This window comes from Misgurnus anguillicaudatus, chromosome 2 (genome assembly GCF_027580225.2).
Source record: "Misgurnus anguillicaudatus chromosome 2, ASM2758022v2, whole genome shotgun sequence".
NCBI classification, from domain to species: Eukaryota; Metazoa; Chordata; class Actinopteri; order Cypriniformes; family Cobitidae; genus Misgurnus; species Misgurnus anguillicaudatus.
Genome location: NC_073338.2, coordinates 47,630,952 through 47,658,032, shown reverse-complemented (window position 1 = coordinate 47,658,032; position 27,081 = coordinate 47,630,952). Strand labels below are relative to the sequence as shown.

Sequence of the window (27,081 nt, the reverse complement as noted above, 5' to 3'; positions counted from 1 at the left end):
GAAAAGAAACAAGCAATTATACAAGCAATACATAAAACAAGTCAAATATAAAACCACACAAAATAAGAACGTAGGTGAGTTAAAAGAGAGTTCAATTTTAAGTAAAAGCTACCCTAAAGAAATAAGCTTTAAGGGAGGATTTAAAAACACTAAGGGATTCTGCTTGCCTAATTGGCGCACACTCTAAAAAAAAAGGTTCCTTGAGGTTCTATATAGAACCGTGGGGTTCTATACTTGGCCAATAGAACCTTTTACCAAAAAAAGGGTTCCATATAGAACCCTTGGAAGGCAAAGAACCAATTTTATTAAAATGGTTCTATAATTCACGTTTTGTGGCTGAAGTGTAAACTAAAGATTATACAATAATTGCAGACCTACACAACTCATTCACAAACATTTTTGTGTCAATAGGCTGTGGTCAAATAAAGAGAGAGTCAATAAATAGGCTATGAATATTTAGTGTATGATTTATTTCCTGTGAGCTTTTTTATGCAATTTTGTACATTAGCATGAAACTTACAGTGCAGTTTGCGTTTTTGGTGAATTACCAGGTGTTTTCTTTATTTTGTACATTCTATATTGTCAATGTTTGTTTAATTTAACCTGAAGGGGCATTAAAAACAAATAATCGCAAAAGTGCCCTCTGGTGGCGTATATATGCGTTGCACCATAAGCGAAGATGAGCCTCGTGACGTGACAGTTATTTTTCAAACTGAGGTGAGGAGTTTAGACTCCGGACCGGCATTTCTGCTTGTTTGTACCCTGAGGTAAGTAAACTTTACATTTTTAAAAACGATATTACTGAAACATTTAGTATAATTAGTTAATATTTATTTTGTTAGAGTAGGTGTTGTGCTAAATAGTGATACTAGAAGCTACATTTATAATATTTACCTCAGTTAAAAAATACTGCTGGTAACGTTGAAGCACTGACGGGCTTCGTCAACCGTCAGTTATAAAAGCTCTGTTAAATACATTTTGTTCCGGGTTTTTATGAATTACGTTACAGTCCTGCTTTATTTCTTTGTCATTTTAAATTAAATTGCCAATCACAATAAGACAGCTGTGTTGTAAGGAGACGAAATTCGAGACAGGTGTGTAATTTCAGTGAAGTGGGAAATTATATGTAAATGTTTGTCGCAGTTTTACACATATTCCGTGAGTATTTTTCGCTTGTTCGCTTGTGTTTTATCAGGGTTGGAGCTAAACTCGGAAGGAAAGTGGAAACTGCTGGCCACAGTTGAGAACATTCCGCCGGTCTGTAGGGGAGACCGGAGTTGGTTGTCACAATTTTTACTCATGCATGAATTGCTCATCTTCAAAAAAATCTTTCAGCAGTAATTCCTACATGAAATGAAACTTTGGAGTCTTGGCTTTAAATGTGTATACTTTTTACTTTTCGAATGTATTGTAACAGGAAGTAATTAACCATCAAAGACACGGGGTTGGTTGTCACAGGGTATGGGGTTGGTTGTCCCTATAGAGTTTCAATACGATTTCTGTGATAAATTTGGATCTGAAAAGATAATGTGTAACTTTTTCGTTTTTTAAGCTAGAAACTGCAAATAAGCTTTAATATGAATCCACCCCTATGATAGTTGTTATCTTCAGCCAGCTCCTTGTTTCCTGTCTGCCATTATTGGACAAACTGATTAATCCAGGTGTGTCTGATTATTGTTGTTGTGACTACTGAGGTCAGGCACACCTGGATTAATCAGTTTGTCCAATAATGGCAGACAGGAAACAAGAAGCTGGCTGAAGTTCAGGAAGTAGTGCAGCTGGGCATAAAGCCTATTGTCTACTGTGTTGAGAAATAAAATGAAGTAATTTTTAGTGTTAAAACCTCTTTATTTAATGCTTTATTTAATTTTAACAGCAAACAAAAACAAACAGTCTTAAAAGGTCTACATGTCCAATATTCTTGTGAGACAACCAACCCCGCAAGCTATGTGACAACAATCCTCAACTGACTTCTTGACAAACATGCTAAGCTAGCTGCCACACGGCTTTAACTTGATCGCTAAAAGATGACTCAAAATAAAGCTACTACTTTTAGCTTTTTAATGAGTGTTTTGTTTTTGAATGACTAATATCCTACAAGATCTCAACACAAAAACAACACCAACATGAAAATTTACTCTGACCCATAAAAATAAAAAATTGTCTTCTCACCTCAATGTTTTGTGTCTGCTCAGCAAAATTTCAAGTGCAAATGAGTAAGCTATTAAAGGCTAACAAATTGATATCAAAATTGTAGCACAGCGCCATGTAGTGTGTCTGGAATAAGCAGTGTGACAACCAACCCGTGAGACAACCAGCCCCAGTCTCCCCTATTATAAATGCACGATTGCAGTGCAGCGTTCGTATCCGCAACAAGTCTAGATATGCATGTTTTCTGTGATGCACACAAATAATTAATGTTCAAATGTTTTAAAAACCAAACGTGTTCAGGTTTTTATGTGTATTTGGTTTGTGAAGTGTAATTTATATGCTTTTTTCCTCTCCCCCACAGATAACCATGGTTAATAAATGGTCAGACACGTCACCGGCTTAAAGTATAAACCCCATTGATGCAAAAAGGTAAGGTGCTTAAAAGTACCTCGTAAACCTGACTTCTGTCACTAATGTTCATCAAAGAGCAAAATTAAAGAAATCTGTGTTTTGTAGCTTTAATGATAATTCTTACTGTATGTATTTCATTTAGAATTTAGCATTAAAGACTGTAAAGTGTTTGAGGACTTAATTTAAATTCTGTATATTTCACACTATTTTTTTATTGAACATTGTGTTTTGAAAAATACATCAAGATAATGTAGACTTTAAGGAACTTGTTTGTCTGAAAGTGGATATATAAAGATTTTGTGTTTTAAGATGCTGCATGAAATGACAATGAGGTTTGGAACAGACTTGGTGAAGAACATGGAAACATCTCTAAATAAAATGGCCCCAAACATCATCAGGAGTGCAAAAGAAGGAAGTAAAAAACATCTCTACGCCAATCTCATTGGAGAGGAAACCACAGAAGGTGCTTGTTGTTTGTCCAGTGTAAAGTAGCCTTATTTGCATTGTCAATGTAAAGGTTCTAGCACCTATAAATTGTATAAGTGAAAATATGAAAATAATGTTAGTATAAACTTTTTCCTTGCCATTGAAGAGTAAACTTGTTAATTAAGAGACGCTGGCTGAGAAAGAGTTAAAGTTTACCCACAAATTAAAATTGTCGTCACTTTCTTCAGCAGAACACAACAGAAGAAATTTTGAAAAAGTATGGTAATCGAACAACAATGGTGCCCATTGACCTGCATTGGTTTTGTGTCCATTAAATTGCTAGCAGAGTTGGTTCGGTTACAGACATTCTTCAAAATCTTTTTTGTGTTAGTGTTCTGCTGAAGAAAGAAAGCTGTGAATGTTTTAAATAACGAGTGAGTAAATAAGTTTTCTTTTTTGAGTAAAATGTCCCTGTAATTGATATCTGTACCTAATGTACAATAATTTGTATCTTTGTAGGTCTGGTGAGGAATGCTGCACTTATGTTATTGCAAGCATTATTTCAAGAAAATCCAAGCTTCCTTTACTGTGTAAATAGTGTAAGTATAGTCTTCTGTAATTTAGTTAGCATTTGAGGCACTTTATTTAAAGTAACATTCAATGCAAATATAAAAATATTACTCTGTTTACCCTTAAATAGCATACAGCTCCACATCAATTATTATGAGTCTTGTTGGTTCTTGAGTGTCACTTGCCTAGTTGTCATACTTTATTTGTGTTATTATGGGATAATTTTAAGTCTATTTGATGGCTTCTGTTAATTGGTAAAAAGCACTTAAAAGGTGAAATGTTTGTTTTACAGGAACCCAAAGGTCCCACACCAACCATAGTGTTCAACGGCTCTCCTGATCTTCTCAAATCTGAAAGTATCAACTTTATAATGGACAATGTGAACATAATATGTGGAAGACATTGACATCGCAGGCTGTGGAATGACTGTTTGCGTTTTTTTTCTCCTCAATGTTCAATACCCTTTTGCCATTAAGCACACAGTGACTTTAATTTATAAAATATATGCTTAAATTTTAATACCTGTACAAAACAAATGTACAATCAACTTGTGTAAATTGTCATTCTATTTAATAGATTGCTCATGAATTCTTTAAATGCATTGTGATTTCGGTAACACTTTACAACAAGGTTCATTAGTTAACATTAGTTAATGTATTAACTAACTTGAACAAACCATGAGCAATACATTTGTTACAGTATTTATTTATCTTTGTTAATGTTAGTTAATAAAAATTTAAGCTTTAATTGCTTGTTCATGTTAGTTCAGAGTGCATTAACTAATGTTAACAAGATTTTAATAAAGTATAAGTAATTGTTGAAATTAACATTAACAAAGATTAATAAATGCTGTATAAGTGCAGTTCATTATTAGTTCATGTTAACTAATGTAGCTAACTAATGTTAACTAATGAACCTTATTGTAAAGTGTTACCGTGATTTATTTTCATCATGTCAGACACATGTAAGTTACTAAAAATTAGTACTGCATATACTGTACAGTATCTATGCGTAAGGGAAATAACTTCAACAAAATTTTTGAATGTATAGTGTAATTAAAGAGCCACTTAAATGACCACAAAAAGTTTATATATTTATTGTTGTGGTCTACCACAAATCTGTTGTTTGAATTAAAGTAAAAAAAACGCACTATTTTCCTCATAATATAGATATTTGCAACATCTCTCTCTAAAACGCTTGATTGCAGCGGGTCTCTTCAAAGCCCCACCCCCACAAACGGCAAGTATACTCTGATTGGTCAGGGATTCTAAACGATTGTGATTGGTCAATCCTTGTAGCGTTCGAAATGTCCATTACCATAATCGGTTTCTGCTTCTCAAGCGTGTACAGATAATCAAACAAAATGGTCTCTGTAAACTGCCTCTAGTAGGCTATTGCATCGGTATTGCCTTGCAGTTTGAGCCTGAATCAGATTCAGAGAGTTTGCCGAAAGAAACAAATATAACAGAAACTCCTTCCCAAGAACGAATCGAGCAGGATGCTTCACAATGCTACATTTGTAACCGCCTTACACTTCGGATGTGTTGTGGCTGCAACAACAGGGTCACAAAAATTCAGACGTCTGTAATTTTTCCATATTCAGAAATAAAGGTAATCTATTGTATTACAATTCTTTATTTAAGTGTCTGCATAGATATTTAGTGTCTGTAATGTAAAACCGCTTTATGTCACAGCGGGGCTTTTTAGAAAGAGTGAGAGCACAGGGCCTGCAGCAGTCTGATCGTGGCCACATGTTGTTATTTTTGGTGAAGCTCTGCTGTGTAGCCTACTGAAGAGAACTGGACTAGTTTTCTGTCACATAATAACCTGTTACTCTTGTTCACTGTGTAAAAGCATGACGGCAAACCTTGGTGCAGAATTGCTTTATAATAATAAACACAGTCGATGTCCAGACACCAAACATCTGCTCTAAAATAAAATACCATACACGCGTTCTCTGCAGCGCAGACCAAACTCTCTCGTGTAAACACACTGAAGATCTTTGCCCGAACCCGACAGGCTCGGGCGGGTTCGGGCTTCATTTGTAACATTTTACACGGGCTCGGACCGGGCTAGCGCTCCGGCTTTGTGTGGTAAATGAGCGGTCAAGTTCAATGCTGATGGATGCACTATCAGTAGCGCAGGACCGCGCTGAATTCATTTCCAGTGGATTTGATGATTTTCCTCATCAAAAACATGTAGCCTAATCTTGGTGAGTAGGTTTTTCAATGTATAAGTAAATATGAATCGAGTCTTAAATACATAATTTAGACAGAGGATATAGACTAATGTTGGCATTAATGGAGAGAAGTGCCTACGCAAATCCCGCGGAGCCTTTCTCTTAATTTCGTTATTGCCAAATACCCATCTTAATTCAGAATGTATTATCTTAATTTAATTCGTTAAGAAATAATAATTTTATTGGCATATTTATAGTGTATTGCATAAGCCTATTTAGAATGAGATGTTACAATGTTACAGATTACTTATTTTATTTCTTTGTTTCAACTTCCAAGTGGCGTGTAGATTATTAGTCATGAATAAATAATGTTAAAACCTGTGTAGATTTCTCATTCTTGACAAAAGCTGTGTGTGTGCGCACATTTAAATAATGTCGGGCTGTAAACGGGTTCGGGCTTTTAAAAAGCTGTCAATCTTAATGTACGTTCGGGTTCGGGCTGCATTCTGTCGGGCTCCGGACATTTCGGGCCTAACTTTTAAGGCCCGATTACAGCTCTGGTGCAGATAGTTTCGCGCCTACTGTTGTTTTACAAAGTCTAGTTTTTTTTTTATGAAAGTAGCCAAATACTTTCTTGCCAAAAAGGCGCAGTGGATTCAAAATATTTTTTACTCTCTTTGAATAGACAATCTAGCTATAAATAAGTATGAATGAATGTATAAACATGCCTGTTTGAACTATGGATGCAGAAAGATCGCTGTCTACCAACTCAGCACCATTCCCATGGACAGCAGCCGCTAACATCGTAAGTAAGAAAGGTTTTAAAGTCTTCATAGCACACTATGCTTAATTAAAAACAACGTTATTGAGAAACACGGCACTGAGTATAAATGTAAGAGGTGTTATGAGGTTTATAGAAGCTCCGTCTCTCTCCACTTACTACTCAAACTTTTACCGCGGCACGCGGCTCATGTCAAATGAGCTTGTATAAGCGAGAACTGCTTCATTCGTTTTATACACCAACAAAAGTATTGTCGTCGTTTATGCATTTGCTTGTCGATTTAGAGCTATACAGGTTTAAACAGCGGTTGAGTTTAGACATACAGCAGGCTACGTTAAAAGGCTTCATTTAACGCACAAGAGATGATCTATTTTACAGTCCTCTGAAGTTTACAATGTAACACTATACTGCATGATTTGAAAAGATTACATTGTAACAGTGTATGGTTTTGTATGATTTACTGAATTCTCCACACAACATGGCGCAAATACACGTGAAAAACTCCCATATATGATGTCAGTTTATTTAATTTTTTAACTATTTGTTATGTATTCCACAGCATCGCGATCGTACACAACTAATATATATACACATAATAATGTATACTGGTTGTGATTCTAAAGCACTAGGTAACAAATTAGGAACAGATTAATCCTTTAGGAGCAAAAGTTGCACAAATCCAGCCTTGACCTCTACATGTTTAAGGAAGCAGTGATCACAAAAATGACAAGAGGAGAAATATAGTTTCTGGTTTCAGTGCGAAGGAATTGCATTGCAACTGTTTATTGAATAAACTGTCACCACTATTTCACTTACTCTTCATACTGTACAATATTATTTTACCCTCACATAAAAAAACAGCTTCTTACATTAAATCAATAACTCCGCAATACCTTTAGCAAACAGACTTGGGCTATTTAACAAAGCAGTTCTCTCTGACAACAGCAAGTGGGCAGGTATAAGCAGCTAGTGGGCGGGCATTATTCAAATGCACACGTCTACGTCATCGGGTCACGGAAATAACTGTAGAACTACATCTCAGGCGTTTACTGTAGTACATTAAAAATGCCTTCAGTTAAAGGGAATATCTTCCTTTAAATTGGACTGTGAGCTTTGTAACCATGCACATCTATTTTATGCTCAAAACTGCTACATTATACTGTAACTAGCTTAAAAAAGTTGATATCCATGAAAGGGGCTCTTTAAGAGTTTAGCTGTTTAATACAGAGATGCAATTATATATATATATATATATATATATATATATATATATATATATATATATATATATATATATATATATAAGCGTATGTATGTTTATTAAAAAGTGAAAAAGCTTAATGGAAATAATTTAATTAAAAAAATAATAACTAAATGGTTGAATGTAATGAGACATTTTAAATGTAAACTAAAGTTTTGCTGTCTAATACAGAATACAGAGATGTGATTTAAAGTAATTTTTTATAGATTTATATTTCTGTATAATACAATTAATAAATAGTAAACTTTTATAATTTTCTAGATCGGTTATAATTTCTTATCAATAATAAATTACTCATAATAATAAAGAACCTTTAATGGTTCTAAATAGAACCATCTAACTTTGATTCAAAGAACCATTTGGGGTTCTTTTTAATGAACCCATTAAAGTGGTTCTATATTGAACCATTTGGGGGTTCCATATATGAAGCGGGTGATAGAACCATTTCTGGTTCGATATAGAACCATTTTTTTTAAGAGTGCAGGCAAGGAATTCCAAAGCCTAGGAGCGACAGCTGAAAATGCCCTATCACCCATAGATTTTAAACGGGTATTTGGAACTTGTAAAAGGCCAGTTTCAGAGGAGCGCAAACCACGCACAGGGGTGTAGGAAACTAAAAGCTCAGGGAGATAGTGAGGAGCCAAATTATTTAAAGCCTTATATGTAAGCATAAGAACTTTGAAGTCTACCCGAAATCTGACAGGGAGCCAATGTGAAGACTTCAAGACTGGAGTGATGTGATCCCTCATCTTGGCTCCAGTCAGTATTCTGGCGGCTGAATTTTGGACCAGTTGTAGTTTATTTACAGGGGCGGACTTACCCATTAGGCAAAGGTCGGCAGTTGCCTTGGGCCCCGCCTTACCAAGGGGCCCCAAAACGCAGGGGTGTACTTGGTCAGCTGCCACTTTTTTGCCCCTGCTTATCATCAGGATTCCCAGAAAACTATCATAATTTTGTTTAATTAAGAATTCTATTTAAACATATTTTGTGTTTTTCAGTATATTCCCATAAAAGGTTTGAACGTTATTATTACATCTGCACGAATGCGCCCCCCATTATAGTTTAGAGTGGATCATTCCATGCACTCCCGGATATGCGCGCGTAGCTCAAATCAACAAAGCGAGCAGAGCTGCAGGCAGCAGGGACTGAGTTTGATAGTTGATACATTAAAAGTGCGAAGCTGCAAGGAAATAAACTAAGAGTGACACGTAGCTACACCAATGGAGCAGAAAAGATGATTCACACAAAAATGTTGCAAAAGTCTCCGCTTTTCTCCACACAAACACTGCCACGGTCTGTGCTGCTCTCAGCAACCTCTTTTCTGTCAGACACAGCTCTCTCTCGGCCACGGACACTGATAGTGTGCCGATGAGTATGCTCCGCAAATAATACAGGATCTACAGTTTATATAATATTAGCGTGTAATCTCAGGTAGAGTAGCCTTTAGGCAAGCTTTAGTCCGCCGAAATGTCTGCCCAGCACCACTAAAGATTGTAATTCATCCCCAATCTGCACACGAATTCGTGATTGCTTTAGTCTCATTTAAATCTCATATGAAAACGGTAGCATGCTTCGGCTTTGCCCTGTATATCACTAGCGAACATCAAAGTACAAGATGTGTACATAGATGACATCTGTATAGTTCAATAATATAAAAACTGTTTACATAATGTAATGCAGAAGCAATACATGACGCTTTACCATCCATATAGAAAGTCAAATTTCACCCCTTGTTTATCTTATGTCGAGTTCTTAACACCTATGATTGCATTATTTTAAAACCATATTATGTTTCTTCTCATCATATTATGTTCATTTGAATACAAAGTATTTTAATTTAAAATATATTGTGGATGTAATGTGGCATTAAATGAAAATGTATTAAAGAAAGTACACAAAGTAAAATAAAAAGTACATAATTGTTATACACATCTTTTTACCATGTAGTACTGCGGTTAGTATAAAATCCAATCATATTATCAAACCGTATTCATCTCAACCTCATTGGGGGCTGAAACTTATGTAACCTAGAGGAAAAAAGAGATAGCGATGAGAAAGAGAGAAAAATACAGTAAAGGTTGCATAAAGGGTGCATAGTTAGGGCCACGACACATGGTTCGCCTTGAGCCCCCAAATCACTAAATCCGCCCCTGTTTATTTAGGGTAGCGTTTGGGACCCCCACCAATAAAGCATTGCAATAATCAATGCGGGAAAACACAAAGATATTGATCAGTTTTTCAGCAACCGGGAGTGACAGCATTGGGCGCAATTTAGCAATACTTTTAAGATGAAAAAAAGATGTCTTAACAGTATTCTGGACATGTGGAACAAATATTAAATGAGCATCAAAGATCACCCCTAAATTTTTCAGTTTAGTTTTAAAGTCCAGTGAAGAGCCATCCACATCTAATGTTAGAGACCCAGCCTTACGTAACTGGTAGGGTGAGCCAATAAGCATTACCTCCGTCTTTTCACTGTTCAGTAGGGCTGTGTATCGCCAACAATTCCCCGATACGATACGCATCCCGATGCAAGGGTCCTGATACGATGCGTATCACGATACAAGACTATTTTGAATTACATTTTTGTTCAGAATTTAGTAACATTATTATTATTCTTTTTATTATTATTTGTTACTTGTACATTGAATAAGCAGTGTTGACTTGTAACAGTTGTGTTTTTGCCATTAATTTATTAGCTATTAGAAATATTTAAAATCCCAGAGTTAGTACTTAATTTATGTTTTTTTAAAGCAGTTTTACAAAGATGGTGCCTTACTCTTGTCTGTCATTATTCTACATCTATGAATATATCTATAAACATGCAGTCAGACTTAATACTATTTAATAGAAATCAGATTATTAATGTGACAGTTATAGTTTGAAGTAGCTCTGTATCTCTTCTCTAGACGTACACTTTTCACATGCAAATCTTTGTCGTGTTTCTTCTCAAATGCGTTAGTACTGTTTTATAAGAGCATGGCTAATAAAGCCTTTGCAGTAGTATAGGCTAAGATATCTGTGCTTTCATACTGAACTCATTGACTTTAATGCGCGCGCGAGAGAGAGAGCGTGAGTACGCGCTCACTATGCAGACACGTGCGCCAGCGAGACAGACACGCAAAGTGAAAGCATACCCCGCCACCTTTAACTCTACGTACTCCACGGGACACATGCGTCCTTTCCATATGGATCGCGGATCAACAGCAATTTGTCACGTTACTTTCAGAAGTACATCCGAATCGATACGGAAGGTGCTGTATCGATGCGCGCATCGTCAGGCGTCCATGACGATGTATCGTCGTATCGATATTTTGAACACAGCACTACTGTTCAGGTACAAAAAATTACCAGTCATCCATTTTTTTTATCTCAGAAATACATTGAGTGAGAAAAGACACAGCCACATTAACATAAGGCTTTGAATGTACATAAACCTGAGTGTCATCTGCATAAAAGTGGAAATTGAGACCAAGTGATCTTAATAGTTGACCCAAAGGGTAAATATAAATACTAAAAAGTAGAGGTCCCAAAATTGATCCTTGAGGAACAACAGCAATATCAGACCTACAACCACCCATAGTAATGAACTGTTTCCGATCTGAGAGATAAGACTCAAACCAATTTAGTGCAATCCCAGAGACACCAAAGACAGATTCCAGCCGAGTAAGTAAAATTGAATGATCAACAGTCGAATGCGGCACTGAGATCAAGAAGAATCAACAAGGAAAGACAGCCAGAGTCCGAAGCCATTAGTAAGTCATTAGTGACCTTGACTGAAGCTGTTTCAGTGCTTTGGAGTTTACGGAATCCTGATTGAAGGGGCTCAAAAAGGTTATTTGTGGTAAGATGTGAATTCAATTGATTTGCAACAATTCGCTCCAAAATTTTGACGAGAAATGGAAGATTGGATATAGGACGGAAATTATTGATGTTACACTTTATTTTGATAGTCCACTTTAGACATTCTACTAACTATAAATAACTTTGCAACTACATGTCAACTAACTTTCAATATTTTGCAACTATACGTCAACTAACTGTCATTAGACTATTAGTAGACTGTAAGGGTAAGGGTTAGGGAAGAGGTTTGGGTTAGTGGAATAAGTTGACATGAGATGGACGCCTTAGACATTTAATCACATGCACATGCAAAGATACTTCTAGACAGTTGAATGTCTGTTGAGATATCATTGTAATCAAGTGTTAGTAGATATTAAGCAGACAGTTTACTAATTCTCTAAAGATTGGAAGTTGATAAGTAGTTGATAAGTAGTTACAAAGTTACTTATAATTAGTAAAATGTCTAAAGTGGACTATCGAAATAAAGTGTTACCATTATTGAGATTATCAAACGTGATGTTATTATTTTTTTGGGTACGGGAGTCACAGCAGCAATTTTAAATGCTGTTGGCACTACACCAGTACACAAAGAATCATTGATGATGTTTAATACAGCTGGACATAACATGCTAAAACACGTCTGAAACAACTTGGTTGGTACAGGATCAACAATGGAAGTGGCAGCTTTCATTTTTGAAACCTCATTTGATAGAGAATTCAGATCCATTAAGGAGAAGTTTGAGAAATGAGTACCAGTAAATTCTGAAGAAGAGAAAGAAGAAACAGACAAAGGTATAGAAATAATACATTTTCGAGCATGATCAATCTTAGAGCTAAAGAAATCAAGAAACTTATTACAAGGTAGGTTGAGGCAGAACCAGTCATAGAATTATCACATTTAAGTAGCTTGTTGATGGATTGAAACAATTGTCTTGGGTTATTCTGATTGTTTTCAACAATCTGAGCATTGTATGCAGATCTTGCCGCTGAAATATTAGACTTATATTCAAGTAGGTGGTCTTTCCATGCCTGCAGATGAACAGTCAGGCCGGACACACGCCACCTACGCGCCATTGCACGACATGATCTCTTCATTGCACGCAGATTGTCATTATACCAAGGAGAGGAACGTCAAAAGGAAACAGATTGAGATTTCAACGGGGCAAATAAATCCAAACCAGATGAGAGAACAGAGTTAATCATGACGACTTTGTCTTCCAATGTATCAGATGGAGAAAAACAGCTTAAGGAAGAGTCAATATATTCAGCAAAATCAGTGGGGGCAATAGATCACCATTTGCGATAGCTTATAGTATGCAAAAAGGTAGTGTTAATGTCAGGTAGCTCCATATTAAAGCAATACAGCAAGATGATCGGATGTCCACCTCTGACTTCGGGCTAACTGAGACACAAAAGGAACCATTTAAAATCACCAGATCAAGAGTGTGGCCTTTATTATGAGTGGGACACTCCACAAGCTGGTTCAAATCAAAACACTCCAATAAGGATGAAAAGTCTTTTGTTGCTGTAGAATCTTTTATGTCCATGCGGATGTTAAAAACACCCAAAATGAGAATTCTCTCAAATTTGAGGCACAACAAGGACATATCTGCAAATTCAGACAAAAAGTCTTTGTTTATCTTAGGAGGCCTATAGATAGTGACTATGGCAGTGGGGAGAGAGGCAGATACAGTCAGTACAAGACATTCAAATGAGTTGAACTGAGGGACATCCACAGGACTCATGATAAATTGGTGATTATACAGTACAATAATTCCCCCTCCTCTACCAGAGGATTGAGGGAAATTAAACAATCCATATCCAGCAGGAGTAAGTTCATTAAATAGAAGGCCATCAGCCTCTTTGTGCCAGGTTTCAGTTAAACACACAAGGTCTAATTTCAACATGCGGGGAATAGTTAATGAAAACGGGGGGACCCCGACCCCCATTTGCTTAATGGCTGTTAAGTTGTTAAAATGAACCCCCATAGATGAGCACAACCTTTGAGGTTTGCGCAGATATGTAGGATTAGCGATAATGTTTGATGATAAGCAAGAGAAGCTGCGCCCTTGCGAGCGATGTATAAAGCGCTTAGGTCTCAAAATACCAAATAAAGCTTTGCTTTAAGATTCATCAGTTCGCGTGCAGTGTACCTCAAAGCCATGTTGAAGAAGTCCACACCAGTCGTAACCTCACAACGATGAAGTTCCTTGAAGAGGCAGCAGGAGAGTAGATTCCAGAATGAAACCAGTAATAAAAACAGTAATCCAACGGATAATGCAAAGTTCCGAATGGCAATAAAAGGGCAGGCAGAGGAGCGGCAGCCAAACGCGCCAGCGTACCCCCTGTAAACCGGAAGTTACCGTGTCATGGCAAAGTCAAATTAGCAGAGGACGCATTGAAAGAGATTCAGATCTCTCGCGAAAAATCTGGGTAGACAAAGCCCTGGCTGCGTGCGGGTAAATCGCCATTATTAGACAAGTTAAAGTAACACATTTAACTCTAAATGGGAACTAGACAATATAAACATTAAATAACGAATGTAATTAGAGGAATGACTACAGGAATACATAAAAATTTAGACAAAGGACCTTTGACTTTATATCTACTAATGAATAACAAAAACAGAGAAGAGTTTGAACGTATTCTTAATGCGATGAAAAGTGAGGGTGATTTCGAGGTGAGAATTCCAGCTGCGTTGGCCTCTGCAATAAAAGAGACAAAAGGTCAGGAAATGCTAAATAAAATTGAAAGCTCAGACGGAGAAGAAATAAATGAAACATCATACTCTTACAGTCTAACTTCAGACAGTGAGCCTGAACTTAAAAGAAAGAAAGAAGCGCGATTGCGACAGAAAGATAGCGGAGCTATCTCGTTATTAAAGGTGAGTCATTTAATTTAGAATGACTGGCCATTAATGGAATTGAAAGGTGTAAAAAAAAAAAAACCTCTTCTAAAAAACAAAGCAGAAGTTTAGTACAAAAAATAAAACATTTTTTGATAAAATAAATATTCCTGCACGTAAACTCACTTACGGACAAGTGAGAACATGCATATCAATGCAAATAGTGAAGCACGACGGATGGAGTAAATCCGCAAAAAACGGCGTTATTTCAGGAAGGATAGGATTATTCAAGGAAAATAATAAAAAGCATTAACGGCGTTGTAAAAACATTGAGAACCAAAGTGAAACATTTACGAGGCGAAGTAGAAAAATTAAATGCTCAAAAGGCAATAGCACCAATGGGGAAATTAGACATTTCCGACAATTGGGAAAGTGAAGAAGAGCCACAGACCAAACCATATGATAAAGTAGGTCGATATTCTCCGGAATTATTGTGTACACAGTTTAGACAATTAAAATTTGAAACTCAGCGTATAGGTAAAGTCAAGCAGACTGAGATATAATTTAAATAGCTGGAATTACAATTGACGGAGGCAATTCATTAGCAAATAAGTGTTAGAAAAACGTAGAAAATCAGAGTGGGTTTGTAGTTGAAGCCGCGGAAAATGCCAATTTACCAAGAGAGGCAATTATGAGATTGGTACATATATGCACGGGTCATGCAATCTCAGCCGAGGCAACAGAAAAAAATTGAGATTTAACAGGAACAGAAGACCAGTACTCATTACACATTAAAGGTAGCTTAATACGCGCCGTAAAAGACCAAGTGCCTCTCACTTCAGGATGAAATTCCTATGTCAGACAAAGTAAGACTTTTACCAGAAGAGAAATACAAGGAGGATATAATTAATTACAATCCTGAAAAATGTGACTAACAAACAAATAGAATAACGATTGGCTGAGTACGACTTAACTTCTCAACACGTGAAAATAGTGAGGAAAAAGGAGCCAAATAGGCGTTTCAATAAGTAAAGCGAAAGCGAATAAAACCGAAAATAATACAATGACAAAAAGGGCGTATAGTACGCGATCTCAGATAGAGAGACCATTTAAAAAAAAAAAAGTACAGCTAACGTACCATTTCAAAGCAAAAGAGACTGGGAGCGAAGTAAATATGGAACAGAAAGTGAAAGAGATTCGTATCCAACACGCAAAAATCTAATTATGTCCTGGAGGAAAGAGCAGAGAACGAAGTGCCTGAAAAGCGAATGCAGTTTCAGTTTCCTAAGCGCAAAATAGAAAACACAAAACTCAAAAAGGTGAGAGGAAATCAAGTAATGAATAATAATGTAACGGACTCGGAGACCGAAGCAGATCTTAAAACGCATATTTATCAGAGACCGATAAAGACGTCGGAATGACTAAGAGAAAAATGCTTTGTTAAAACAGAATATCTGTGATAGAAATGTAATAAAAACTTACATATTAAAATATAAGGAATTGATTTTCTAGTTAATTCTGGAGCACTGATATCAATTACAACACCACCACTAAAAGAAAAAAAAGCAGAATTATTGTTCAGACGTATGACAGAATTAAAACAGAAAAAATAACTATTTGAAGAAAGTTTGGAATAAAAACAAGTAAATGTAACGAAAACTTACTTGCTGGAACTTGAGGAAAATATTAAGATAAAAGAAGTACATTTAGAAGAGTAATTAAAACGAATTAGGAATAAGATGATAGGATCTGAGCAGAAAGAAAGATAAATTAATACGAATGCTGAAAGACAACACTTTTTGGCAAATTAAAAAATTATTGAGGAGCTATTGATGAAAACTACGCTCACGAAAAATAATAGGAGGAATAAGCGAACCTCGACGCCAGTATCCGACCAATAAATTAGCCAAAAGAGAACTAAATGGGAGAATATAAGAATTGTTAGAGCAAAACGTTATTAAGGAGGTAAAATCTCCAATAATTAATAGGCTAATTCAAGTCATTGAACCGGACAATACATTTAGATTAGTGACTAACTTCAAGGCTTTGAACAGAGCTATTAAACCGGACAAACGGTGTAATAAATGCACGTAATAGGCAGCATTAAGCGAGTGAAAGAAATGCTAATTTCTGTTGGAGATAGATTTAGCAAAAAGGTCAACACCGCTAATAGAGGCGAGCCAGAAAGAAAAAGAAAGCGCTTTCAGTTAACAATAAATTATTGTACATTTCTGCAAGTATTTAAAAAGCTCAGTGGTATTTCAGAGCGTAATAATGGATATATATTAAGACTTACTGTAGAAATGTATATCGTTGACGTCCTAGTAATATACGACAATGAGAAACAACATATTTAAATAATTTAACAAACGCCGAAGAAACTAGCCAATTCAGGTTTAAAAATAAATATTAATTCAAGCGAATTAATGATGGCGATGGTTGAATTTATGTGATTTTGCATCTCAGCAGACAACTGTAGAATTACGCAAATGAGCGCATTACCGTCATAAAGACTCTGAACACCGTAAGACACGTTCGAAAAATAATGGGTTAGTAAATTATGTAAAGGATATAAATCCAAAGTTTAGCCAAATGGCAAAGCCAATGTATGCCACCATAAAAGAAAACAAATTGCAAGGGGCGCAAGAGGCCGAAGATACGTTGCGCAGCCCACAAACGGCAATTTATTTTAGACTCAGGCCAGCTAGAAGTGAAAACAGACGAAAAAAGACTTGGAAGTAGATCTTGAAATAGATCAAATTGGTTATCAATTGATAGCTAGAAAGTCTAAAAACAGTATGCCTATAAAAAATTGTAACTGGAAATTGAGAAAGGCCAAATTAAAATGTATTTCTGTAGAAAAAGCTTATCAGCACTAGTGAAAAGATATCCTGAATTACCGGATCTTGGCAAGAGGAAAGCAGAACTTTGTAAAATTCGGATAAATTAGTCATGGAGCTGACTTAAAACAAAGTTAAGCTTGCGAAAGCATTAAACTCTAGATGGCAGATATGTGAAAATATACTTTTAGATCCAAATTTAAAAATCAGAAACAGAGGAAAAATGAAATATCAGGAAACAACTGTGAACCTGTTAAAAAGCATTGTAGTTTATACGGATAGTTCTAAACCACCAAAAGGAGAGAACGCGCATTAGGCGTACATTAAAGCCGGAAAAACAAACAGTAGGATCGAGGAGGTGGTAACGGAACAATTAGCTGAAGCTATTGCAATCGTAAAATCTTTAGAGAGGTTAAGAGACTTTAAAACCAACTAATTTGTCCTGGGAATAAATCGTGAATATGTGGGAAAATGCTTAAATGAGGATTTAAGTATTTAGAATAAATTAATACAGGACATAAGCGTAACATCAACATGGACATTCAAAAGACAATAGCAAAACGGCTTTAGGCAATAACGAAACTAATAGAATGGCTGGAGTAAGAAGAACAATTGTGCTCAGAGAGGATGAAAATAATATACAGAAAATGAATCTTATTTCACCACCTCTGAGCATTAACTTAATGGGTAAAATCTTAACAAATAATAAAATGCGCGTTTCTAAATGAAGGAAGAAATATCAGCGGATCAGTTTGCTATGTGAGAATTGTGAGAAAAGGTTATAACAAGTTAAGTAGCAATTCATAATGTAGCATATTGCCAGAGAAAATTAATGAAGAGTGATCTTTTGATGTCGCAGGACCTTTGTTACCGAAGAATAAGTTGTATAACAAATATATCTTGTTTATTGTTGATGGCTCTACAGGAAACATTTTGAGAAAAGGCGTTAACATAAATAAATTCCAGGACAATAATAAAAGCAGTACATGAACTAGAGACTGCGCGAGGAAGACTAAGCAGTGTAAGGTAAGGATAACACTAGCTTTTGTCGTCTGAGAGTTAGAAAAATGACTCGCAAAAAAGCACATAAAATTAGCCAGGAGTGTGAAATATTCGCCTGAGAATAATGGAACTGCAGAATGCAGTATAGAAAAAATAAAAGGATATTTCAGGGTAAATGCGAACTCTCTCAAGTGGGATTTATTTTAGAACAGGCTCTGTATTATATTAATTCAACAAGCGTTGAAAGAAAAGAAAAACTGACATTAGAAAGTAATAAAAAATTGCTAAAAAATTGCTACTTCCTGCTCTGCTACTGTTCGGACGCTTTTGCTTACTGCTCTGCGCTTTGCTCTATCGCTTTTTATATTTTATCTTATAATTTTAACTTCAGCAAATCAGCATAGTGCTCAAACAACAAAGCTTGGCATCAACGTCAATTTACAAACTTTCGGGACTGGAGGATTACAAAAAAGTGGAATTTTTCATCCGTCTAGCCTTCCACCGCCATCAGCTTACATTCCAGAAGGAAAAACACAGCTGCCTTCATTCAAAAGGATAAGAAAAAGAAATGCATCATCAACAATCTACATGCTGCACAAACTGCCACAGACTTTTACAAAGGATTGCTGTTCTTGAAACAAAGTTACTTACAGGACTACCAAACCAGACGGAACACACAACAGAGCTTCGTCATCATGGACGCCCTCAGCAAACAGCCGGTGAGTCCAATGAATCTAATGATCACCACACTAATCAATGGTACAAACAGGGAGCAAGACCCAATATCACTCGAGAAATCAGACTGTCACGAGCATCACATTTTGCCGCAATAGCTTCCTCTACCCCAGATACAGCTAGGACAAGGATTGCAAACACTGACTTTCTACCACCACCTATACATCTTGAGAACAGATTTGAAGTATTAATGAATATGAGTGAGGAATCCCCAAATGTGATAAATGTGACTGAACACCGATCAAATCAGCCAGCAGCTAACACTGATGCTAACTGCCGCTCAAGATCGAGCAGACAGCGGCACTCAGCGCAGAGCGCATCCGAGCCCAGAACTCTGATATTGGGTGACTCAATTATCAGAAACTTTATCAACAGGGACTCAACTAGGTGCTGCCTTCCACAAGCAACCGTTTCTGATGTAAACAGGGAACTTCAGAACATTCTGATGAAACATAAGACTGTAAATCGAGTTGTCATTCATGTGGGGAAGAATGATATTCACAAAGAGCAATCTGAACTCCTTAAGAGGGATTTCAACAAACTTTTTGAAACACTCAGAACAGTAAAAGCTCAGCCGTTCATCAGTGGACCACTTCCAGCAAGAGGAACAAATAGGTTTTCACGTTTGCTTGGACTTAATACATGGCTGCAAAAAACCTGCAACATAAAAGGCTTGAACTTTATCAACAACTTCAATCTTTTCTGGAGTCAGAGACAACTATTTAAACAGGATGGCATCCACCCAAACAGACTGGGTGCAAGAGTGCTAAAGGACAATATCTATTTCTCCCTTCATCATCCTTCAGCAGTGTGTGCCAATCCACTCAACCTGAATGGCACACACACACCTGGACAGAGTATGAATGACCACAGGACTTCTCTCCAGCACCTGAATGGACATGACGTTGACATATCCCACAAGGACAGAGATAACACCACTCAGCCACAACAACCACTGCTCATGGACACAATCTCAGCGGAGTCCTGCCCACAGAGCTTACTACAGTCAGACTGTGTCAGATTAGAACGGCTCCAAGATTCAGCACCCAAGGACGACTTTCTGGAAAACAGCCAGGGAAACCAAGACAACATATCACAGCCTCCGGTCACATCAGAACAACAGGACTCCTCACTAGATATGTCATTCCTCTCTCCAGCATCCCCGCTTTTGACCTTCTCTGGAAAAATGGAGGAACTGGTTTATGCTGGAACTAAACTATCCCACTCTATTGCTGCAAGCCCCCAGATTTCAACCAGAAAACGGCAAGCTCCAAAACCACCAAAGCCAGTGGGCCCAGTTCCCCCTCCTCGTCCTGTGAGAGCTCTTCGGTCTCTGACACAACGCCAAGGCACACACCCTCCTCCATCTGCTGTAGGTGGACCAAAAACAACTGATAATGGCTCTCAGTGATGTGTGTCGGGTTCCTGCTATGAAAATACTAATACTTTTATCAAATGTTTACAAAAGCAGGAACTCAGTGTGCCTATATCTTTCTCTATTTCTGTTTTAGTACATGATAGAAAGTGTAAGGCTAGATCAAATCGTGTAGCAAATCAATCTAATCTGCTGCCTGTGACTTGTCAAACTAAGATCTCTGTTAGGGAAAAAAATTGTACTGTTAAGTTAGCACTTTTAAATATCTGTTCACTTAAAAACAAATCACTTCTAGTCAGCGACTTAATAGCCACAAACAACCTGGATTTTATGTTTCTAAATGAAACATGGCTAGAAGAAAGCTACAGTGCAACAGTCCTTAATGAAACAGCCCCTCCTAACTTTACTTATATGAGTTTCTGCAGAACTGCTAGGAGAGGTGGAGGTCTAGCTGCTCTTTTTAAAGATGTCTATCAATGTAAGAAAGTGACATTTGGGAATTACCCGTCTTTTGAACATCTAGGTATCGTGTTGAAAGGTACCCCATGCATTCTACTGATCATTATTTACAGGCCCCCAAAATACTCTCCAGCATTTGTTGAGGACTTTACAGAACTGTTATCAACGATTTCCTCAGAGTTTGACTGTTTTGCTATTGCTGGAGATTTTAACATTCACATAGATAAGCCAGAAAACATTATGACAAAAGATGTCACAGCTGTTTTAAATACTTTTGATCTGACTCAACATGTAGATGGAGCAACACACAATCTTGGACACACTCTAGATTTAATTATCAGTAAGGGTGTAAACATTTCATCAGTTGTTATTAAGGATGTAGCACTGTCTGATCATTTCTGTATTTTCTTTGATATATTAATCTCTCCTACTATTGAAACTACAGTGGGGCAAAAAAGTATTTAGTCAACCACCAGTTGTGCAGGTTCTCCCACTTGGAAAGATGGGAGAGGCCTGTGGTTTTCGTCATGGGTGCACTTCGGCTGTGAGAGACAAAATGAGGAAGGGGGTCCAGAGAATCACATTGTCTGATTTTTTGGGAATTTGTTTGCGATTTATGGTGGAAAATAAGTATTTGGTCAATAACAAAAAAGCAAGATTTCTTTCTCTCACAGACCTGTAACTTTTCCTTTAAGAGGATCCTCTGTCCTCCACTTGTTACCTGTATTAATGGCACCTGTTTGAACTTGTTAGCAGTATAAAAGACACCTGTCCACAACCTAAAACAGTCAGAATGCAAACTCAACTATGGCCAAGACCAAAGAGCTGTCAAAGGACACCAGAAACAAAATTGTAGATCTGCACCAGGCTGGGAAGACTGAATCTGCAATAGGTAAGCAGCTTGGTGTGAAGAAATCAATTGTGAGAGCAATTATTAGAAAATGTAAGACATACAAGAACACTGATAATCTCCCTCGATCTGGGGCTCCACGCAAGATCTCATCCCGTAGGGTAAAAATTATCACCAGAATGGTGAGCAAAAATCCCAGAACCACACGGGGGGACCTAGTGAATAACCTGCAGAGAGCTGGGACCAAAGTAACAAAGGCTACCATCAGTAACACACTACGCAGCCAGGGACTCAATTCCTGCAGTGCCAGATGTGTCCACCTGCTTAAGCCAGTACATGTCCGGACCCGTCTGAAGTTTGCTAGAGAGCATTTGGATGATCCAGAAGAAGAGTGGGAGAATGTCATATGGTCAGATGAAACCAAAACATAACTTTTTGGTAGAAACTCAACTTCTTGTGTTTGGAGGAGAAAGATGCTGAGTTGCATCTAAAGAACACCATACCTACTGTGAAGCATGGGGGTGGAAACCTCATGCTTTGGGGCTGTTTTACTGCAAAGGGACCATGACGACTGATCCGAGTTAAGGAAAGAATGAATGGGTCCATGTATCGTGAGATTTTGACTCAAAACCTCCTTTCGTCAGCAAGGGCATTGAAGATGAAACGTGGCTGGGTCTTTCAGTATGGCAGTGATCCCAAACATACCGCCCGGGCAAAGAAGGAGTGGTTTCGTAAGAATAATTTCAAGGTCCTGGAGTGGCCTAGCCAGTCTCCAGATCTCAACCCCATAGAAAATCTTTGGAGGGAGTTGAAAATCTGAGTTGCCCAGCGACAGCCCTAAAACATCACTGCTCTAGAGGAGATGTGCATGGGGGAATGGGCCAAACTACCAGCAACCGCGTGTAAAAACCTTGTGGAGACTTACAGAAAACGTTTGATCTCTGTCATTGCCAACAAAGGGTATATAACAAAGTATTGACATAAACTTTTGTTATTGACCAAATACTTATTTTTCACCATAATTTACAAAAAAAATTCTTAATAAAATCAGACAATGTGATTTCTGGATTTTTTTTTCTCATTTTGTCTCTCATAGTTGACGTGTACCTTTGACAAAAATTACAGGCCTCTCTCATCTTTTTAAGTGTGAGAACTTGAACAATTGGTAGCTGACTAAATACTTTTTTGCCCCACTGTAGATCTGTGTCTGTCAAAAAGAGATCCTTAAATGAGAACACCAGTGTGCTATTTATGAAGGCTATATCTTTAACACCAAGCATATCTGCAGACTCTGTTGATTTTCTCCTTGATTCCTTTAATTCGAAAGTTAAGAGTGTAATCGATGATATTGCTCCTGTAAAAGTCAGGAAGAAGAATGGCAGGTAAAAATCACCTTGGAGAAACTCAACAGAGGTGCAGAATATGAAGAGACAATGCAGAAAAGCTGAGCGCATGTGGCGGAAGACAAAACTTGTAGTCCATTATAATATCTATAAAGACAGCCTTCGTGCTTTCAGTGTGGAACTAGGCAAAGCTAGACAGACTTTCTTTTCAAATATTATAAACAAAAACATAAATAACACACGCACTCTTTTTGCTACTATAGAGAGACTAACAACCCCCCCCCCCCCCCCCGTCACATTCCAAGTGAAATGCTCTCAGACAGCAAATGTAGTGAGTTTGCTAACTTCTTCTCTGAGAAAATTATTAATATCAGAAAGGTGATCAGCACATCCTTGAGCTGCGCCGGGGTCAGACAAATCAGACCACAACATCAGAAAGTAGTTACGATGTCTGATTTCGAAGCAGTTTATGGCAAAATTTTGGAAGAAACAGTACAGCATCTTAAAACATCAACCTGTGCCCTTGACACACTCCCCACATCTTTTTTCAAAAGTGTCTTTAACTGTTTAGAAGCAGATCTCCTAAAAGTGGTAAATTCGTCACTTAACTCTGGGACTTTTCCAAAGTCCCTTAAAACTGCAGTTGTTAAGCCCCTCCTGAAAAAGAGCAACCTAGATAACACTGTATTGAGCAACTACAGACCAATCTCAAATCTTCCTTTCATAGGCAAGATCATTGAAAAAGTTGTTTTCAATCAGCTGAACAAATTCTTAATTTCTAATGGTTACTTTGACATTTTTCAATCTGGTTTCAGACCACACCACAGTACAGAGACAGCGCTCATAAAGATCATAAATGATATTCGCCTCAATACAGACACAGGCAAACTATCAGTGCTGGTGCTACTCGACCTCAGTGCTGCTTTTGACACTGTCGATCACAACATACTTCTTGACAGGCTGGAAAACTGGGTCGGGCTTTCTGGGGTGGTCCTGAAATGGTTCAAGTCATACTTAGAAGGGAGAGGTTATTATGTAAGTATAGGTGGCAATAAATCTGAGTGGACATCCATGACATGCTGAGTCCCGCAAGGCTCAATTCTTGCGCCACTCCTGTTCAACCTGTATATGCTCCCACTAAGCCAAATAATGAGAGAGAACCAAATTGCCTATCACAGTTATGCAGACGACACTCAGATCTACTTAGCTCTATGCCCTAATGACTACAGCCCCATTGACTCCCTGTGCAAATGCATTGATGAAGTTAACAGTTGGATGTGCCAAAACTTTCTTCAGTTAAACAAAGAGAAAACTGAAGTCATTGCGTTTGGAAACAAAGATGAAGTTCTCAAGGTGAATGCATACCTTGACGCTAGGGGTCAAACAACTAAAAATCAAGTCAGGAATCTTGGGTTGATTCTGACCATTAGACAGCTCCAGCTCATTCAGAACGCTGCTGCCAGGATTCTGAGCAGAACCAGAAAATATGAACATATCACACCGGTCCTCAGGTCGCTACACTGGCTACCAGTTACATTTAGGATTGATTTTAAAGTATTATTAATGGTATATAAATCACTCAGTGGACTAGGACCTCAATACATTGCTGATATGCTCATTGAATATAAACCCAACAGATCACTCAGATCACTAGGATCACATCAGCTAGAAATACCAAGGGTTCACTCAAAGCAAGGAGAGTCAGCTTTTAGCTATTATGCCAGTCGCAGCTGGAACCAGCTTCCAGAAGAGATCAGATGTGCTCCAACAGTAGCCACATTCAAATCCAGACTCAAAACACATCTTTTTAGCTATGCCTTTACTGAATGAGCACTATGCTGCGTCCGAACTGATTGCACTATATTATATATGCACTATTTTAATTATTTTCTATTTCTCTTGTTTTTATTTTTATTTTTAACTGTTTTATACTTTTATTCCTGTTTTATTCTTTTTTACACATTTAAACAGTTTTTATTAAAATCACATTTATTTTCTTTTAATTGATATTTTAAATTCATGTATCTTTGATTTTTGTTTTCTCATTTCTATGTAAAGCACTTTGAATGATCTTTGTGTATGAAATGTGCAATACAAATAAACTTGCCTTGCCTTGCCTTTCCAGGACAGAACGTCTGTACAAGGTTAGTTCACAAGGATATGAACAAACCATTTAAAGACACTATTACTAAGAAACACACGATCGTGCGAGTAATTAGTGATCACACGGTTGAGTTAGAAAACAATAGAATTTGATTTAAAAAGACATTTGATTTTGGTTGAGAATTAAAGTCTTACCTTAATCCAAATTGACCCTTGTAAATGCGAACTCTCTCAAGTGGGATTTATTTTAGAACAGGCTCTGTATTATATTAATTCAACAAGCGTTGAAAGAAAAGAAAAACTGACATTAGAAAGTAATAAAAAATTGCTAAAAAATTGCTACTTCCTGCTCTGCTACTGTTCGGACGCTTTTGCTTACTGCTCTGCGCTTTGCTCTATCGCTTTTTATATTTTATCTTATAATTTTAACTTCAGCAAATCAGCATAGTGCTCAAACAACAAAGCTTGGCATCAACGTCAATTTACAAACTTTCGGGACTGGAGGATTACAAAAAAGTGGAATTTTTCATCCGTCTAGCCTTCCACCGCCATCAGCTTACATTCCAGAAGGAAAAACACAGCTGCCTTCATTCAAAAGGATAAGAAAAAGAAATGCATCATCAACAATCTACATGCTGCACAAACTGCCACAGACTTTTACAAAGGATTGCTGTTCTTGAAACAAAGTTACTTACAGGACTACCAAACCAGACGGAACACACAACAGAGCTTCGTCATCATGGACGCCCTCAGCAAACAGCCGGTGAGTCCAATGAATCTAATGATCACCACACTAATCAATGGTACAAACAGGGAGCAAGACCCAATATCACTCGAGAAATCAGACTGTCACGAGCATCACATTTTGCCGCAATAGCTTCCTCTACCCCAGATACAGCTAGGACAAGGATTGCAAACACTGACTTTCTACCACCACCTATACATCTTGAGAACAGATTTGAAGTATTAATGAATATGAGTGAGGAATCCCCAAATGTGATAAATGTGACTGAACACCGATCAAATCAGCCAGCAGCTAACACTGATGCTAACTGCCGCTCAAGATCGAGCAGACAGCGGCACTCAGCGCAGAGCGCATCCGAGCCCAGAACTCTGATATTGGGTGACTCAATTATCAGAAACTTTATCAACAGGGACTCAACTACGTGCTGCCTTCCACAAGCAACCGTTTCTGATGTAAACAGGGAACTTCAGAACATTCTGATGAAACATAAGACTGTAAATCGAGTTGTCATTCATGTGGGGAAGAATGATATTCACAAAGAGCAATCTGAACTCCTTAAGAGGGATTTCAACAAACTTTTTGAAACACTCAGAACAGTAAAAGCTCAGCCGTTCATCAGTGGACCACTTCCAGCAAGAGGAACAAATAGGTTTTCACGTTTGCTTGGACTTAATACATGGCTGCAAAAAACCTGCAACATAAAAGGCTTGAACTTTATCAACAACTTCAATCTTTTCTGGAGTCAGAGACAACTATTTAAACAGGATGGCATCCACCCAAACAGACTGGGTGCAAGAGTGCTAAAGGACAATATCTATTTCTCCCTTCATCATCCTTCAGCAGTGTGTGCCAATCCACTCAACCTGAATGGCACACACACACCTGGACAGAGTATGAATGACCACAGGACTTCTCTCCAGCACCTGAATGGACATGACGTTGACATATCCCACAAGGACAGAGATAACACCACTCAGCCACAACAACCACTGCTCATGGACACAATCTCAGCGGAGTCCTGCCCACAGAGCTTACTACAGTCAGACTGTGTCAGATTAGAACGGCTCCAAGATTCAGCACCCAAGGACGACTTTCTGGAAAACAGCCAGGGAAACCAAGACAACATATCACAGCCTCCGGTCACATCAGAACAACAGGACTC

The 27,081-nt window shown here is 37.6% G+C and overlaps 1 protein-coding gene and 1 long non-coding RNA gene across 2 annotated transcripts in view; one reads left to right on the top strand and one right to left on the bottom strand.

Annotated features, from left to right (window-relative positions):
• The window catches only part of LOC141350987 (guanylate-binding protein 1-like), a 57,713-nt gene that overhangs the window by 8,839 nt on the left and 21,793 nt on the right, over positions 1 to 27,081 (bottom strand). The gene's annotated exons all lie outside the window — the stretch shown is intronic.
• On the top strand, positions 2,513 to 4,142 carry LOC129432368 (uncharacterized). Its single transcript, XR_012371200.1, has 4 exons — positions 2,513 to 2,580; positions 2,872 to 3,025; positions 3,508 to 3,587; positions 3,851 to 4,142. It is a non-coding gene; the product is annotated as an uncharacterized lncRNA (long non-coding RNA).